We start from the raw sequence: 19,088 nt of genomic DNA, 5'->3' as shown, positions 1-19,088 counted from the left end.
GATCTTGGGTGGAACCTTCAATCAGTTTCTGTGGGTTTTTCTTTGTGTTTGGCTGCACAACATGAGTTTGTATAGATGGAGCCACTGGTGGAGCTGGCAGAGGTTAAGAGCTGAAGTCACTACGTCTTTATTGAAGCAGCAGCACGTTGTCATTAATATTAATGAGAGCTCTTTTTCACTCTTTGTATTTTACAGTTTTCAACCTGCTGTTGGGTTCAGGTGTTTGGAATTTCCATTTTCTAAACTTGTACATTCTAAACCTTCTTCAGCTCTGAACAGATTATTAAACACTGAATGATTTCAAGCAGGAAAATTGTCTTCTAAACTCACATCTTTTATTCTTTATTCAGATTGAGTGACTGCAAGTTGTTAGAGATCAGCTGTGATTATCTGGTCTCAGCTCTGAAGTCCAACCCCTCCCATCTGAGAGAGCTGAGGATGAGTAACAACAAGCTGCAGGATTCAGGAGTGAAGCTGCTGTGTGGTTTTCTGGAGAGTCCACACTGTAGACTGGAGACTTTGTGGTCAGACACCATTTTTTCCTTCTGTGCTGAGATTAATATGATGTGAAAGTTGTGGTGACAGTAAAGTGCAGACATAAGGCTGATATTATACTGATCCACACTGAGTATCTTAATGCTAAAGTCTGTTTTCTTCTTCAGTGGTTTAGTCCATTGATTGCAGCTGTTTAAAGCTGTTTAAATGTAAAAATTTAGAGAAAAGCTCATTAATTAGGACATAGTAATATTGAGCTCCACATTCAAAACCTGAACACATCTGACTGGATTATAAATTATTTTTATCTTTATCTTTATTCAGTTTGTGGGGCTGCAGGTTGTCAAAGATCAGCTGTGATTATCTGGTCTCAGCTCTGAAGTCCAACCCCTCCCATCTGAGAGAGCTGCAGCTGAGAGGAAACAACCTGCAGGATTCAGACATGAAGCCGCTGTCTGATCTTAAGGAGAGTCCGCACTGCAGACTGGAGTTTCTGAGGTCAGTAGAGGGTCTGACTCAGTCGATGCTGGTTTCAGCAGTATTGGACTAAACACAGATCCAGTATTTACTGCTTTCCTCAGTGTTGGAAGCTTACTACAATGGAGATAAGCTTGGAGTTTGACCATAACTCAGGTTTATTAACAGCAACACAGAGGATGCGAGGAGCTACACCAGTTAATAGTCAATACAGATATCAGAGCATCCACCTCCTAGAGTAGTACGCATGCGCAGCTTTACTGACTACAAATACGGTGGCTGTAATAGCTCAAACCGAACCAATCTTGACATAGTGAATGATCTACACTCAGTGAAGCTGTGAGAGGAGAATGGTGACAGACAGACAGACAGACAGACAGACAGTCTGATCTCAACGTGTTTGTTCTCTCCCTTCAACACTAAACAACTGATCAGTTTGTCACAGCTCTGAGATCAGTCTGACTGAAGCCTGCAAACCACTGGATCTTATTTCAAAGAACCATCATTATATTTAGTGACCATGTGGTCTTTGTCCAGACGAGGACCTCTGTTGTATATATATATTTATATATTTTTTATTTTTTATTTTTGTACTAACAGATCTGTCCTGTAAAATTTTGAAAGCAGAGAAAATAATCTAATGTGACTGAGACTGTGGTTTTTATCAGCTTTGAACCCTAACAGCAGTAAATCCATCATTCCAGTGGGCAGTGAATGTTTCTCTGTTCCTGTAATAATGTTGCGTTCAGGGACTCTCAGCACTTTATTTCCACTGTGTACTTCAGTGAAATCCGCAGAGTCAACAGACTTGATGTCCAAAGTGTCTGCAGGTCTGTGAGCTTCAGCTCAGTGTGTTCACTCCAATACGTTAACATGAGAGCTGAAAGGAAGCAGGCTACACTACACAGCCGCTCCACTGCTGGTCTGAACTGGACTGAAGTCCCTGCTGCTCTTTATACTGGATGTGCTGATGGAGGGAGTCTCTGTAAACACTGATTTATGACTCCTGTTGTCTGTCTTCTTCTCTCATCAGGTGAAAGTGATCTTTGTCAGAGTGTGAGTGGTGAGGAAGGAGGTTGTGTTGGAGGATCCGCTGTGTCCTGATGATCCAGAGAGGTTGAAGCAGCAGCATCAGCTCTGACTGGGCCATGTTACTGGGAGGTAGAGTGGAGAGGAGAGCTTCATCCAGCAGTGACTGAGGAATCACAAGTGCTGCAGTCTGAACTGCTCTGAGATCAGCTCCACTGTCAGACACAATGTCAAGTCTACCATCATCCCTGTGTGTTCCTCTGGATGTGACAGAGTATCATCAGTGTATCTGGACTGCTCTGCTGCTGCTCTGTCCTTCTACACAGTCTCTGCAGACACACTGAGACTCCTCCACTCCTTCTGCTCCACACTCAACCACCTCCTATACCTGGATGAAAGTTGAAGTTTGAAAGATGAAGAATCAGCACCCAGCCTGCATTCATTACGTTACTTTGAAGTTCTACCATGTCTTGAAAATAGTGTAGAAACTAACAACAGACCAGTTCTGCAGGAAATTTCAAACACAGTAGATATATAGAAATCTATACTAATGATGTTCAAGGTAACAGTAGGTAAGAAAGATATAAAGATCCTTTGTGTTGGTGGGTTGGTAGTTGAGTCTCATTCCCAGGGTCTCAAAGCGTCTGTATTTGACAACCTGGGAATGAGACTCAATAGTCAACTATCGTTCTTAGCTCTGATTGGTTATTTTCGTTTAGGCCCGGTGGATTCTTGCAGATGCCATTAGGAGCACTAGGAGGAGCCAGGAGAACCAGATTTTTTCACAGATTATCTGTCTCATCTACTACTGTCGGGCTATATTGAAAGTTAAGGGGTAGCTAGGTGAGCTATAGGGGCACCCTCGATGCCCCAATTCTCTCTGGTATTATTGGGCAGCCATGTTTAAAACACAGATGTTCAAAACACAGATGTTCTATTTCACACATTATCTTATCTAATTATCTTAATTAAGGCTGATCGCAGATCTGAAACGCAAAACGCAAGTAGCTGTTGCTATTATGCCGGCGGGATAAATGACTCTTGCGCCGGCGCAAATCTAAAATGGGTTGGTCTGAAGTAGCTACATTAGTCATAGGTGTGGTTTGGGCGTAACGTGCAATAAACCAATCAGAGCGTCATCTCACATTCCCTTTAAAAGCAGGTGCGCTTGTTCCATGGCGGATTGCTATTATAACGGCGGATTTGCCAGGCGCACGCCAGGAGCGGTTCACAGCCGAGGAGACCGACGTTCTCGTCAGGGCCGTAAAATACCGAGAAGTGACATTATTGACATGAAATCAATGTAACACAGCCATACAATAAATCAAAACAATGTAACGCAGCTCCGCAGGAAGAAGACCCTGGCCTCGGGAGCAGTGCACACGGGCCGAGCAGTGCGCCAGTTGAGGAGGGAGTAGCACAAACACCAAGGTGCAGAGGATCCAGACCCACTACACGCCGGAGGACCACCCGTTCCTGCAGCAAACCGGGTTTGACATGCTGGAGCGGGAGCTGTCCGGGATGCAGCAAAGTATTAATGCCCGTCTTGACCGGGTGGTGATGTTGCTGCTGCCTTTCAGGGGTATCCCCTCAAGCATGCGCCCAGCGCCACTGACTTTAGACTAGGTTTTTCCTGGTCTCTGGCGCAATTGTTTTCTGAAACAGCAAAATAGCACCAGGGAACGTTTGCGCTGGAACACGCCTCCTCTTTTCGCTGAGCCGCCCCCCGGAGCGCAAGTTCATTCCCTAATTTAAGGATGTGCATTGGTGGAGGGAAAATTATGTATGTACAACAGAAGAGGAAACCAAAGGAGAAGACGATGTCATATGTGTGTCTGCTGAGGAGTGGATGGTAGATGTTTGAATTGATTGGGCAGAGGGAATAGTACATGTGGTTGTATCTTGTTGCACAAGAAGGTCTGGAGATGGGGATATTATGGTTGGTGGAAGCAGAGGAATGGATGCAGCAGATGAACTTGGTTGCAGGGAGGCCAAGGATGAATCCTGACTCTGTCTGGACTGCGCAGCAGCTGAGGTGGAAGTTTGTTGTATGGGACAAGACTTTAAGTGTGCTTCCATGTCTGTCCTTCTAATAACGGTTTTGTCACATATAGGACAATGATAATGTCCCCCATTCCTGCAGTTCAAATTGCAGCGGCAGATCTTCTTATCTAAGAGTAAGTCCAGAAAATGTTTATATTTGACAATGACAAACAAGACACATGAACACACACACACAAATCTGTGTGTGTGTGTGTGTGTGTGTGTGTGTGTGTGTGTGTGTGTGTGTGTGTGCATGCACATGTGTGTATCTTTAATCTAAAATGCAATGGCATTACCTTCAAATGCAATGGCATTTTTCATGTGGACCTCCAAATGCTGCTGACGTCTGGCTGGTTGGCTTGGTTTAAACATGCCTTTGGGACAAAGGGGGCCTTGGAACTGACTGCAGCATGTTGTGCGGTGTTCCACTGCAGGCTTTCCACCACATGGAATGACTGAATGATGCATCTAAAAAGGATATAAAATGCATCATGTTTGATTTATAGTACATGAACTTCAATTCAAATTAATGTATACAGCCTGCAAACTTAGATTGTCTTTGCTTACAGGTAAAATGGCCACTTGCACCAGGTAGTGTAAATGAGGCCTTACTTATGTAGAAGAAGTAATGACTACGAAAATACTGCACTACGGGTTAAAGTCCGGCATTCAAAAACGTACTTAAGTGAAAGTGGCTAAAACAAGACACTGAAGTCATTTAGTATGTTATGTTAGAAGCAAAATATACTCAAGTATCAAAAAGCAAAAGCATGCTATTTCTCAGTAATTTCAGTTACTATTTGTTTTGTTTATACTGTAGTATACAACAGAGGTGGGAAAATAACAAAATAAAAATGTGCCATGTAGTCCTGCCACATGTTGATTCCACTTGTGCACTTAAACAGGTGATATCACTAATCAGCTAGTTGACCTCTGGCAGAACATCATGGTGTGTTGCATCGTGTTGGTAGCTTGGCTGTCTCACATATCCCGTCTGTGAGTTCAGAACGTATTCAACTTTGTGATGATGCCCAGCTAATGCAAGGAGAGTTTACAAAAATGTTTTATAACGTTACATACAAACAAATGCGAGCAGTTACTTTACGTTGTGCACTAAAAAGTTAATAATCCCTGAGAACCTAAGGTGTTGATGCTAACCGCCATTGGTGAAAGTTAACTTTGACGTTATCTAACTTAGCTTCAAAATGACAACCCAAACCGACGTGTAACATTCGGAAATTTGCATCATTAATGACTTCTATGACGTTACTATTTTACGGCACCTATATTGACGAAGAACACAAGAAACCATGCATTTACTTTCTGTGTATAAGCAAAATCAGCAACTCACCGCTGACATATGCTGACTCGCTGGTCTCCCTCGAATTAAAAGGCAGGTGAAATCGACATTTAAACGTCCTCACCCCCCCCTCGCACTTCCCGTCCTGACAGTGGAGCCTGCACCGGAAGTGACCTCACAGTGGGGGCCAGCCAGGTGCCTCTCGGATTGAGAGAGGACATGTACCAAAGCACAATCACAAACAATTAATGCACAGCTTAAAATACTGCAGTATAACTGAACATATAACCCCACAAAAGCTTAACAATCACAATAGTGCTATTTGCTATACCTGATATATGTGCTAAGTGTGAAATAGAGACACTTTTCCACTGTCTTTGGTAGTGTAGTGAAATAAAAAATGTTTAGAAATGAGTTTGTTCGTGGTCGAGTGTGGGTAAATGGATTCCTGAATCATCGACAGCTATCCCTTAGAAAGAATTACATGTGCTATCAGGGGTGAGCAGTCACTATTGCACAACATTTGGGGCCCCTTCATATCTTATCTAGAGAGGACAGACTTATGATGGAAGCCCTCTGCAGTATCATAATCCTACAAAGTATGAAGAATGTATACATTCATATAAGACATGCTTAAACTAAAGTGTATCTTTCTGGACTATTTAATTTGACGTATGAAGACTTTGTTAATGCATCTTGTATTCGTGTGTAGAAATATATATACATGCATTAGTGTGTGTGTGTGTGTGTGTGTGTGTGTGTGTGTGTGTAAGTGTAAAGTTGTGAAAATCAAAACACAAAAATGTTGGTAAAACCAGTTGTTGTTGCGATTGTTTTCTTTCTCGCTCCTGTCTTTTTTCTCTCTTTTGGTTGACTTGTTTTATTTATTTTAAAATGACACGATGGCTTCAGAGTTCAGCTGAAGTCCTCAAATCAGCCTCAGAGTGTTTACAGATTAGAGACTGAACAGTTTGTGTCCTGATGCAGCAGTGAACAGTGGTTCCCAACCTGGGGATTGGGACTCACCAAAGCTTTGTGGAGGGTCGCACTGGCCTTCTTGATTTTAAGGCGTCCAAGAAAACCTAAAAAATGAACATAGTAGGCCTATATCTCTGTGTTTGGTTCCCTTCTGTGAAGAAAAGTAAATGTAAAGTAAATTGTCTAATAGAATATAGCCAGGTGTCAGGAACAAGAAAACTGAATTTGTCAAAAAAGAAGCCTATTTAGTCTGTATGATTGTCAAAAATGATGAACCTCTTCAAATCCACTTTTCTCCTCATATTTCCTCTGAAGGAGCTTTAAAGTTAGAAAACTGCAACATTATAAAGTATCTGTAAATGATCAATATTAATGATCCTGTAGGACCTTGTCCTCGTCTTCCTCTACAAGAGACGCTTTATCTGTCTCTTAATTCAACAATCATCATATTATTTTGATTTTGTTCCACCAGGAGAGTTTTCAAGGCCTCCTCTTTCCCTTTGACCTTTTTGACCCAGGAGGGGAGGTGAGACTGTGGCGCCGACAGTCTCCTGCACAGAGAGCCTGGTTCTTTTCAGATTCTCAGATGGGATCTCTAGGTGTCAATTTGTTTTATCCTCTTTAACAGAACACTGACTTCTCCACAGATCAGAACGACACCCTACACCTAAAGTGGATCGTGTGTAATAATTAAGTGCCTTTTTGATTGTAAATCAGGGTTAGATATCCCTGAAATGTGTTTACATCTCTTTTAGTCTGACAGGTCCACCTCCAGAGAGAAACTCCTCTGGAATCCACATCTGGCATTCTGACACCCCTTCCTCTAAAGTGTAAATTACGATGTTTTCTTTTGATAGTGGATATTCCAATCTAGGAAGCAGTAACAACAGTTGCATGGATATAGATTTAGTTCTGTTGGAGTATTATGGTAAAATTTCATCTTCTCCTAATTAACAGATTGCCATCCAGCATGAGAAGGTCGCAAATGTAATGTTTGTCTGATGTTCCTGTCATCAGATTGGACTAAGTTACAAAATCATGTGTAAAATGTCTGAATGTTTGATGGAGCCACAGCGCCACCTTTTGGTAAGATTCTGGTATAGCATAAGGTATCTTCAAAACGAACTTTGTTTGATAACTGTATAGTAATACAATAAGTAAATGCCTGACACATATTTGTTATAACAAGGATTAAGCTATCACTATACGAAATATGTACAATCCCTCAGTGCTACTTTATGTGCGTGTTTAATGATTAATGATTTAATGATTTTAATCAAGTTCCACTTTTCCTTTTCCTTTTCCTACTACCTAGGGCTTAGCGCTCACATACGTGGACAGCACTTTTTAGCTCTTATGTCCACAATTGTGTTCACTGCTGAATTGGGGGTGTTATGGTACGTATATGGGGTACTTACACTACCATATGGTGGTGTCAGAAATTTCTAACACACTACGGTGCCACTACGGTGCCAATTCAAAATGGCGGGAAAATTCAAGTGGTAGCTCCATACACAAACGTCGACCAGGTAAGAAGTTCTGTCATATTTCATGGCTTATTCTGATTTAGATATTTATAAAAGCCTTGTATATTTGTCATGACATGCAAATTTGAAAAAAAAAGTGTAAAAATAGCAACTTTGTAGGTCGCTAAACATGAAGTACACATAGGTGTGACTGATGCTCCTCGAAACAGCTAATATGCTAGTAGTAATCAGCCGTCCCACTCGGGGCTCCTCACAGTACACCGAGCTAAACGAGGGTGAACGGACGACTCGCAAAACAAAGATGGCAGATATATTTTCTTTGTATTTGTACGACGTTGGTCGTTTTAATGTCGATTTTAAATGCTCCTACACACTTGTTTACATTGCTGAAATGTAAGACTTGCAATAACGGAATTACTTGAAATGTTAGTGTTTCTGTAGAAAAACGTTATTATTTCAAATTGAGCTTGTTTAGATGAGCCACAATCAATAACAACACAGCTGCTGCACTGGTGGCGTCCATGTTCTTTCCGACTCGTAATGCCCAAAGACAAATGGAACGCTATAAGTGGTACAAGCCAGGTAATTACGTCACGTTCTCGCGTCAGAGCAACTCGGGCGGGGGATTTACGAGACAAATGGATCGCACCATAAGTCACATTCCTCCTCCAACTCCTCTCCTCTCAGACTCTGTGAAGGTCAATCAATCAGGTGACCTCTGGGCCTCTGTAAGCAGGCCTGGTCCTTCAGTCCTCAGTGATCGCAGCCTTTAACATGTTCCCTTTTTTACATTACCAATTAGAGGTGGGCGATATATATCGTTTGCGGTAATATTGTCATCGTTGTTTTGAAGATGTGCAAATTTCCATTATTGAGTATTTAAATTACTTCGCCAAAAATATTTAAACGCGCCGGAAACTCCTCACATCCATTAATACACGGAGCAGCAACGCTCTCTACAGCATGGCAGGATTCAGTCACACGACTAGTGATCACGTGACCTCTCACTAGCGTCCTCCTTGCAACAGTTTAGCAGCGCGTTGTGATGGTAGAGAGAAAATGCAAGCACCTCCAGTCCCTGAAGCTACCGGTACTTCAGATGATTTAGTGCCGAGACGTGGGTCTACCTCTCTGGCATGGAAATGGTTTGGTTTCGAAAAGACTGATGTCTGGTCTGTGTCCACCAAACACGTTTTTAGTGCTAGCAGCGCCTATTTTGAATACAAATCCTTTGAGCTTCAGCGTTCAGAGCGCTAAGCTCAGCGGTAAAAAGATGTCAGCGGAGACGTTTTTTAGCGCAGCGTTCAGAGCGCTTCAAGTTGAAATCTGTACAACTTTTAACGAGGCTGGGCACTCGGAAAATTAGTTTTTGAGCTCTCAGCGCTAAAAACGTGTTTGGTGGACACAAGCCCTAACTTAGACAATTCCAATCACATCTGAAAGGATATCGACTGATTATCGTTATCGCCAAAATCCCCAAAAAATAACGAGATATTATTTTCTACCCATATCGCTCACCCCTATTACCAATGCTAAATTTCACATGAGCTATTCACCTACTACGATGTTTTTTCATTTTTTTCCCCACTATGATGTTCAAAACACATTAGTAGCCTAATAGTTTTTTTAAAAAAACAGTAACCATTTAAAATGCTTTGAATGTTTTATATTTTGTTACAGACATACAATGTCATCCTGCAACTGTTTTAACTGTCCAAAATGGGCAAAAATGCAATGTTTCCATGTTGTTTTTACTCTCTGATATTCAAAAAATGTTCAAAAAATATGTGTGTATGTGTTATTAATACATTAAAAAACAGTCAGGAAAAAACTGCTGTGTTCAAGGTGGAAATAAAGAGTTTTTTATTCTATTACACAAAGGTGACTTTATTGTGTTTTATGGAAATTCGGACCATGAATCCACATATGTGGACATCATTTTTCTCTAAAAGTAGATCATATCAAAAGATGATACTTAGTTTTTATTCTAATTAGGTTCCAATAAGCCCAAATAGCAAGAGAAATAAAAAATGCATGTAAAAAAACAGCTTGGGCCTTAGGAGGTTAAGTAATTTCGGTTATGTTAAGTTAAAACATGTGAACTATGTATTAAGTCATGGTGGGTTCTGTGAACGGTGAATTATGATCTTTAAAACACGATAGATAGGAGTAAGTTGATAAAGTTACATATATCAAATTATCACCAGAGGAAGTGACGCGCGCGGTCAGCTCCTCTCGTCCAGTTCCGCCTCCAGAATAAAAGCTATAAGAGATAGACTCCGATCACTTTCTCTTCGCTTCTCTCTCTCTGACTTTTCTGATCCTGTATCCACTCGTTATTTATTCTCGCTTTTTCTTTAATTTCCGTACTTTATTTTACTTCGTTTGCGACACGTGTTGAATTTTTCCTCAAGTAATAACTTGCGTTGCTGAAGTACTTTCCTAAGTACTTTTATTTTGAAAGCTCAAGACACTAATGAATTTCTTCTTTTATATTTTTGTAGTCTTATCGTCAAGTATTGTCGCCTTTTCACAGAAAGTGAATTTAATCAAATTCTTGGACTTTCTTGGAGAATTCTCCAGGCCAGCGTTTCATCCTCCAGTTATTTTAAACAAGAAGCTGAATTAGTTTACAATCAGAGCTGAAGACCAACCACTCTAAGACATTTATCATCAGCCAGAAGGACGTCGCAGTAGTTGACTGCTCAAGAAGACGTATAAACGTTTCCAGCCGAATAAAGACATTATTCTCCAGCCACCTTGCCCCCAACGCTCACTAGCGCACACAGCTGGGCCTTTTGGAGAGATTGCCACTGGAACCAGGGACTACAACTCCCTTCGGCCTGTTGGATCAGTGACACAAAGCCGCAGTTGAGCTAAAAGCCAAGGACCTGGAATCCTTCCAAGTTCCATCTACAAACAAAGTAGGCTGACTCTCCGGTACACGGCCGGATTCACACACATGAAGAAGAGCTGGTGTCTGTCTGTAAGCTTTGATTCCCATCTTTTAAGTTTAAGAGAATTTAGATTAGGGCCTCTCAGTTCTACCTAATAGTAATAATTCATATATTGTCCACATATTCTGTTACTTGTTGTTGTTTGTTTGTTTGTCATTTCATACTATTTACTCTGCATTAGTTTAGTTAATAAACATATATAACCGTATGTCCTTGTTGGTGCAGGTTTGATTTGATGCGGGGAAATCGATGAATCGTGTAAAAGAAATCACTACTTCAGAAATATGAGATTAAATATAGATTTTGAAATTTAATAAATTGATTTGAAATTGATTTGATTAGATCTGTGGAATAATTTCCTCCGGATTATTCCAGTAGCTAAACAACGGAGGTGGTGCCCCATTTACGAGTGTATTATTAATCCCCAGTGATTAATTACCTTTCTAATGAAAAAGTAGTGTAACCCCTACAATCCAGTAACATAATAACACTGACAGAGGCCATTCTGCATAACGAGTATTTTATTTTGAATCATTCAGATCCTTCTACTTTAATTGAAGGGACATACAAACATTGTAGCTAAATCATTCCACAGGTTGTGTGTGCTTGTGTCTATAATGTGAATTTATGGATGGAGTCCAAGAAATATTTGTTCATAGTGTCATCACATGACATGGTTAAGCTACGTTTGAGTCAAAAAATGTTCTAAGAACAAAACTATCTCCTCATATCTTCAGATATTTTATTTTAAAGATAATTTTTTTTTAAATAAACCAATCAATGAAAGAGCAACTCAACACTGGACCAACTGATGGTGAGATATTATACACACTTTCATGAAAATTCCTCAAGTTACTCAAGTAACTCGATTACTAAAAATCATCTGTGCCAAATATTTCCTTCAGGGCTTTATTTGATCCATATAACTACAATGGAAATGAACATAAAATAAAAATAATAGTGGACGTTGGGTTAAGATTTTTAAGTCACAAAGAATCAATAGTAACATCCCCAACAATATTGAAGCTGGGAAATGGGAAGCTCCTGTGCTGAGAGGATTCCAATATTAAACTAAACTAAAACTAATTTGAACTCAATATGTCCAATTTAAGAGAGACACTCATAAACACATCATGTTAAACAGCTGATCTGTGTGAGCAACATGCACACACACACACACACACACACACACACACACACACACACACACACACACACACACAATTCAATTCAATTTAATTTTATTTGTATAGCGCCAATTCATAACAGAAGTTATCTCAGGACACTTTTCAAATAGAGCAGGTCTAGACCAAACTCTTTATAACATTATTTACAGAGACCCAACAGTACCACCATGAGCAAGACCTTGGAGACAAGGGCAAGGAAACACTGCCTGTTAAAAGGCAGAAACCTAGGACAGATCCTCCGGCTCTAGGTGGGTGGTCGTCTGTCTCGACCAGTTGGGGTGAGAGAGAGAGACAGACAGATAGACAGACAGACAGGTGCACAGCAACAACAGTATTGGCAATGGCAATCTAGCAGGACCATGGCAGGAGGCTCCACCAGGATCGACAAGAACCTGCGAGACGAGAAAGCACAAGAACTCCGGGGAAGAAGTGAAGTTAGTAACATGCATTAATGGAACATGAATGAGTGCAGAAAGAGAGAGGAAGAGAGGAGCTCAGTGCACCATGGGAAATCCCCCGATAGTCTAGGACACACAAACACACACAGACAAACTAATTTCATTTCCTGTAAATGAAGAGAAACACTGACCAGAGGATCCAAGTGCATGTGAACAGGGAGGGAGAACCTCCAAGTGAAAGTGTTCAGTTGGTTCAGTCTCCATTTAGAGTGGACAGAGCAGGAGGAGGAGAACTGAAGGCTGAGGCAGGGTGAGTGTTCATACAACATTTTATTATCTTACTGTCGGCTGAATAATAGATAGATACTTTATTGTCCTTTACAGGAAATTTGTCACCGCAGTCTGTACATAGCTTTCAGACATACATACATAGATACGAGAATGGACACGATGGACACCACAACATAACAACAAGAATAAACACTTAATGCAGCACATTTAGCACACTTAACCCTCACTGTCCTGTGCGTAGCACCCACCCACTGTGGTTACCAGGATGCCTTAATACACATTAAACCTGCTGTAACCTAAGAAAACAAACACAGATTGAAAGAAAAGTTACAAAGTTAAGTTCTGACTACTGGTTCTAATATACTGTATATTGTGTGTGTGTGTGTGTGTGTGTGTGTGTGTGTGTGTGTGTGTGTGTGTGTGTGTGTGTCTGTGTGTTACTTCCTGTTCTCTCAGTCTTTGTGTGACTCTTGAACAAACCTGTTTTTCCTAATTCTTGTGCTCTGAGCTCACAGTCAGCTTTATCTTTCAAACTGACTTCAGATCAGAAGATGAGTGTTTGTGTGGAGGAAGAGGAGGACAGAGCAGAGTCTCCAATGTCCAGCTGTCTGTCTATGAAGAGTGACTGGTCCAAAGGTCTTCCTCCAACCTTCAGTAATGAACCTGGACACTCAGACACACAGTAAGACCTGTGGCTGTAATCTAATCAAAGATGACTAATACAAACTTTTAAACTTCCTACTTATCCAAAGTAGCAGCAGTTTCTCTATTTAAAGTTTCCCAAAAAGCTTTCATCAGAGAATTTATCAAGGATTCATGTGATAATGAATGAATGAAATAGATGAATAAAACATCTTGGTCATTGCTTCAGTCAGCTCCAACTCATTGTTTATCTGCAGATAAAATCATATTGCGATCCATCATCTGATCACATGCGGCTTCCAGCTCTGTTGCTCCAAAAAGTTTTACCTCCAGTTTGGACTATTTCAATGTCTTAAACCTGATTCGTATCCACTAGATAGCTAACAAGTCTGGCTCAGCTCAGCTGTGAACAGAACGACAAGACACCGTAGGAACGTTAACGTTACAGAAACAGAGACTTTTTATTTCTTTCCTATGGCAGCAAACACACACACACACACACACACACACACACACACACACACACACACACACAGCCTTTCAGTAACTGTAATACAGCAACCTGAACTTATCCACACACTTTATGTCTGACTACAGTAATGATACTGTACCTCACACACAGAGAAAGACTCACTTCCTAAAACAAACAGGTCAGATGGTAACACACGGTGCAGTTAGTTTGTAGGTGGAGGAAGATCAGATCCTTTACTGAAGTGAAAGTACTAACACCACAGTTTCACTACCAGTAGAGTAGGGGAATAACAGCAGAGGAAACTCTGAAACTAATGTAAAAGACCTGTCTTATTTTCTCTATTGTATATTCACTGTTGCTCTATTTCTACTGTAAATAAAGCAAAAATATTTCTTAGCGATTAATTGGGGAAATAATCAATAGAATACTTGATTTCTTAATTAATCGATAGCTTCAAACCTAGTTTGAGAGTCATGTCATTTAAATGGAATCCCTGATGCACAAACATACATCGAACATCTAATAAAGTTTTTGAATTCAATTGAATTGCCTGCTAATTCTAATTAAGCAATAAAAGCAAAACCGCTGTTCAAACCTGACCTCAAGCTGAGCTCTCCAAAGTGAGTGTTAATGCTGAATGCTGAATTCAGAACACTTAATGTTTAATAAGACAGACGGATAGGAAAAACTGTTTATTTGTGTGTTTATGAAAGTCATTTTCCAAACAATAAATAACACTGTTACTGTTTTCTATGATAATCTGAAATTCTAGACTCATAATATTTTTCATTAACAAACAACAAATCATTTTAGTTATAAAGAAATGTCTTAGCAGAAAGAAGGAGAGGAGTCATGTTTCTGTGGAGGAGCAGCTGTCCTGCTGTGTTTTGTGTCAGGACGTCCTGAAGGATCCAGTCTCTACCAGCTGTGGACACTGGTTCTGCAGACAGTGCATCACCTCATACTGGGACCAGTCTGCTTCATCAGGAGACTCCTCCTGTCCCCAGTGTGGAGAAAGATCCAGAACAAGAGCTGGACTGCAGACAGTCAGTCAGACCAGCACTGTACAAAGTAAGACTGAACATCTGTCTGCTGATGTCCTCATGTCTGAAAACAGGACTTTATAATCTATTACAGGGACATTTGTTGTGTTATGCAGTGTATTTAATATTATCATGAATATCATAAATTCAGAAACATTTTTATTGATCCGGATTCTGGTTCTCAGTTTAGTCTCAGAATATGTTTCTTCTCTTTCAGCAGATAGTGGTCTGCAGGAGGTTTTAGATGAACATAAGATCAGTCTGAAGACCAGATGTAAACGTGTGACTGAAGGAACTGATGAAACAGGAAGTGGAACCCTCTTCAACAGGATCTACACTGAGCTCTACATCACAGAGGGACAGAGTGAAGAGGTTAATACCCAACATGAGGTGAGGCAGCTTGAGACAGCTTCCAAGATGGAGACCCTCCATGACACTCCAATCAAGTGCCACGAGATCTTTAAAGCCTTACCTGACCAACAGAAACACATCAGAGTGGTTCTGACGAACGGCGTCGCTGGCGTTGGAAAAACCTTCTCAGTGCAGAAGTTCACTCTGGACTGGGCAGAGGGTTTGGAAAACCAAGATGTCAGTCTGGTGGTTCTGCTTTCGTTCAGGGAGCTGAACCTGATCAAAGATGAGCAGTACAGTCTTCTCACACTGCTCCATGTTTTCCATCCAACATTACAGAAGGTCACAGCAGAGCAGCTCGCTGTCTGTAAACTTTTGTTCATCTTTGACGGCCTGGATGAAAGCAGACTTTCACTGGATTTCCACAACAATGAGGTTGTGTCTGACGTCACACAGAAGTCTTCAGTCAACGTGCTGTTGACAAACCTCATCAAGGGCAATCTGCTTCCCTCGGCTCTCGTCTGGATAACTTCCAGACCTGCAGCAGCCAATCAGATCCCTCCTGAATGTGTCGACAGGGTAACAGAAGTACGAGGCTTCACTGATGCCCAGAAGGAGGAGTACTTCAGGAGGATATTCAGTGATGAAGATCTGTCCAACAGAATCATCTCACACATCAAGACCTCCAGGAGCCTCCACATCATGTGTCTAATCCCAGTCTTCTGCTGGATCACTGCTACAGTTCTGGACCACATGTTGACTACAGACCAGAGAGGAGAGCTGCCCAAGACCCTGACTGACATGTACTCACACTTCCTGCTGGTTCAGACAAAGAGGAAGAAGCAGAAGTATGATGAGGGACATGAGAAGAGTCCACAGGGGCTGACAAAGGCTGACAGGAATGTTCTTTTGAAGCTGGGGAGGCTGGCGTTTGAACAGCTGGAGAAAGGAAACATCATGTTCTACCAAGAAGACCTGGAGCAGTGTGGTCTTGATGTCACAGAGGCCTTGGTGTACTCAGGAGTTTGTACAGAGATCTTCAAAAGAGAGAGTGTGATCTTCCAGAAAACAGTCTACTGCTTTGTTCATCTGAGCATTCAGGAGTTTCTGGCTGCAGTCTACATGTTCCACTGTTATACCAACAGCAACACAGAGGTACTGGAGGACTTCCTGAATCAAAAATATATTGGCTCAACCCTGGATGTCTTTCTGAGGAGAGCCATGGAGAAATCCCTCAAAAGTGAAAATGGCCATCTGGACCTGTTTGTTCGCTTCCTTCATGGCCTCTCTCTGGAGTCCAACCAGAGACTCTTAGGAGTCCTGCTGGGTCAGACAGACAAAAGTCCGGAAGTCATCCAGAGAGTCATTAACAACCTAAAAGAGATGAACAGTGATCATATCTCTCCTGACAGAAGCATCAACATCTTCCACTGTCTGATGGAGATGAACGACCACTCAGTCCATCAGGAGATCCAACAGTTCCTGAAGTCAGAGAACAGATCAGAGAAGAAACTCTCTGAGATCCACTGCTCAGCTCTGGCCTACATGCTGCAGATGTCAGAGGAGGTTCTGGATGAGTTGGACCTGAAGGAGTACAACACATCATGGCAGGGACGACGGAGACTGATTCCAGCTGTGAGGAACTGCAGAAAGGCTCTGTAAGTCAATTAACAACATTATAAATTAACTTTATTTCAGTATTAAATATACACTTTACACACATGCACAAAATAAAACTCAGGATATTGCCCTTGATTGGATGGGTAAATGCAATCAAAATGGTGAGCCTACCTGGGCTTTTTTATCTTTTTCAAAACGTGCCCTTCCTACCTACATTTAAATGCATCCTCTTTCAGAAGCTCGATTCAATTATATTGCCTTTTATATGGGGCTACAAATCAAACAGGATATCCAAAGATCACCTTCATCCACCTCTTACGGGGGGGGGGTCTGCCTATTTTTAAACATTACTACTGGACAGCTAACTCCAGGGGCCTCATGTACTAAGACTTGTGTGGATTTCCTACTAGAATGTGGCGTACACTGAAAGAGTGAAAGTTCCGTACGCACAAAAAAAATCTGATGTATCAAAACGTGCTTACACAGAATCCCAAGCACATTGTCTTTGTACATCGCAATCAACGTGAAATTGAGCTCACATGCACGAGCACAACGCTCCACCCTGTCCCCTCCCTCAATTACACCGATTTGAATATGCTAATTAGTATAAATAGGCCTAGATAGTGCTGTCTTTAGTAAAATGGAAAAAGCCAGGAAAAAATAAATTTGTGTTTTAAGTGTGAGTTGGAGGTGCTGCTGATGGAGGTAGAGGCCAATAAAAAAATTATTTGGCTCTCTATCGTCCGGCATTAACACCAAAAGAAAGAAAACAGAATGGGAAAACGTGGCACAGGCAGTAAACTCTGTAGGGTCGGAGAACCGCACTGCAACAGAGTTGAAAAAGAATTGGTCAGATGTGAAGATGGAGGTGAAGCGGCGGACATCTGCCCATCGCCAGAGCCCTCAGGCCACAGGTGGTGGAACCGGGGTGGAGGAGCTGACCCCATTTGACCATAGAGTTCCCATCCAACAGGCCGTGTTCTCACAAGTGCTTTGCTTGAGTCCTAAAAAGAAATTATAAGAGGCATCGGTGAAATTAACCGCCACCTGAGTAATGTCACCAACGCACTCACTAGCATCAGTCAATCATTAAAAGATTTGGTTAAAAAGTAAACATTGTCTCCTTTTACCTTTTTTGTATTGTTGCAATTAGTGTCGGGTCTGAATGGCACCTGGATTGTGTTGAGCGTTAATGGGTCCAGGGTCTGGTTCCTGTAGTTGCCCCACCACCTCAACCAATGGCATAGCGTATCTGTGTGCAACATTGTGGAGGACAGCAAACGCCAACACAATGCAGCACACCTTCTCCGGCCCATATAAAAGCATGCCCCCAGTCCTGTCCAGGCAGCGCCACCGGCTCTTCAGCTGGCCGATCCCCCCTCTCCACAACGAATAAAGATCATTATACCTCCGCTCCCAGTCAGTCTGTGGGTTGGCGAGGGGGGTCATCAGCCACGGTCCCAGTGCGTAACCGCGGTCTCCTAATGAGCAAATTAACGATTATAGCACATTCACCTTTTCTGTTGATTATACAATGATCTCATTTAAATGCTCTGTGTCACCTACCAATAAGCCACCCATCGCGCACTCTGCCAGCTTGAAGCCTAATCCCAGCCATGCTGTTACTGAGAATGAATGAATCATGGGTTGATCCAGGCCACCTCACCACAACATTAGTAAGACGCATTTGTGCATCACAGATTATTTGCACATTTATGGAATGGAAATGCTTCCTATTCACATAAGCAAATTCATCCTCAGATGGCGCCTTTATAGCAATATGTGTGCAGTCGACAGCACCGGTTACATTAGAAAAACCAGCTATCGCTGCAAATTGCGCTTTAATGTTTGCCTAGTCAACAGCATCGTATGGGAACCTTATATACCTAGCCGACATGTGGATGATCCTGTCCAACACAGCTGGAATGGCGCGGCTAAGAGCTGACTGGGACATCCCTGAACAGTCTGCCAGTTCCCTCTGGAATGACCCTGTTGCCAGGAACCCAAGTGTTGTCAGCACCTGTAAGGGAACTGGCAATGAGTGGCTCCTCGCCGTCTCTCTCTCCAAGACCTGACCCAATTCAGCACAGAGTTCCAAGAGGATAGTTCTTGGAAATCTGAAACGGCTGATAAGCCAATCAAGTCCTGATCGTCACGGAAAACCTGTTCCCTGCGGATTCGGCCATTAGCCAGGTCCTCTAATAAGGCCAACACTGCCTCATCAACATATCGATAATTGCAACATTTTGCACATGCGTTTATATGCTTTACACTAATTCGATAATTAATGCTAGATTTTTCCCGTAAACCCAAGGTGC

The 19,088-nt window shown here is 41.8% G+C and overlaps 1 protein-coding gene across 2 annotated transcripts in view; it reads left to right on the top strand.

Annotated features, from left to right (window-relative positions):
• LOC127355190 (uncharacterized) overlaps positions 1-19,088 on the top strand; it is a 212,150-nt gene that overhangs the window by 159,834 nt on the left and 33,228 nt on the right. The gene's annotated exons all lie outside the window — the stretch shown is intronic.

The sequence above is a fragment of the Dicentrarchus labrax genome, unplaced genomic scaffold (assembly GCF_905237075.1).
Source record: "Dicentrarchus labrax unplaced genomic scaffold, dlabrax2021, whole genome shotgun sequence".
In the NCBI taxonomy this organism is placed as follows: domain Eukaryota; kingdom Metazoa; phylum Chordata; class Actinopteri; family Moronidae; genus Dicentrarchus; species Dicentrarchus labrax.
Note: the sequence above shows the minus strand (reverse complement) of the source record. Positions and strands in the feature narration are given on the sequence as shown.